Source organism: Bison bison, unplaced genomic scaffold (genome assembly GCF_000754665.1).
Source record: "Bison bison bison isolate TAMUID 2011002044 unplaced genomic scaffold, Bison_UMD1.0 scf7180017864104, whole genome shotgun sequence".
Lineage (NCBI taxonomy): Eukaryota > Metazoa > Chordata > Mammalia > Artiodactyla > Bovidae > Bison > Bison bison.
In genome coordinates, this window is record NW_011494676.1 from 763,474 (window position 1) to 763,897 (window position 424).

Here is a 424-nt window from a genome sequence, read left to right on the forward strand (position 1 = left end):
TCGCGTCCCTATCGCTCCCCTCCCCCGTCTTCCAAATAAACAACTGGAATTGCCCGTGCCAGGGGTGAGGGCCGGGCTGGAGCCGAGGGGTGGCCTTCGGGGCTCCGCCGGGTCCCCCGCCCCCTCCCCCAGCTCCCCTCCACGCCGCGCCGGGTTTTACGGCATTTTATTTCTCATTGTCTTCTCGCCGCTGCAGAGCTTGGTGCCAGCGGCCAGCGGCCGCCCGCCGCCCCGGGAAGGCGAGGCCGGGGGTCGGGGCAGAAACTCAGCCAAGTTAACCCCCGGCCCAAGTAAACAAACAAAAGCCCCCGCGGTTCCTCGTCGCGGGCCCGGCGCACCGAGGCCGAAGCTAAGGGGACCGGAGACCAGGCCGGGCGGGGTGGTCGGCCCGGGGCTAGCGCGGGGTGTCCCCGGCCCCCAAGCC

At 71.0% G+C, this 424-nt stretch overlaps 1 protein-coding gene across 1 annotated transcript in view; it reads right to left on the reverse strand.

The window, feature by feature from the left end:
- The window catches only part of PLEKHO1 (pleckstrin homology domain containing, family O member 1), a gene marked incomplete at its 5' end in the record, with an annotated part of 9,505 nt that overhangs the window by 8,677 nt on the left and 404 nt on the right, over positions 1 to 424 (reverse strand). The gene's annotated exons all lie outside the window — the stretch shown is intronic.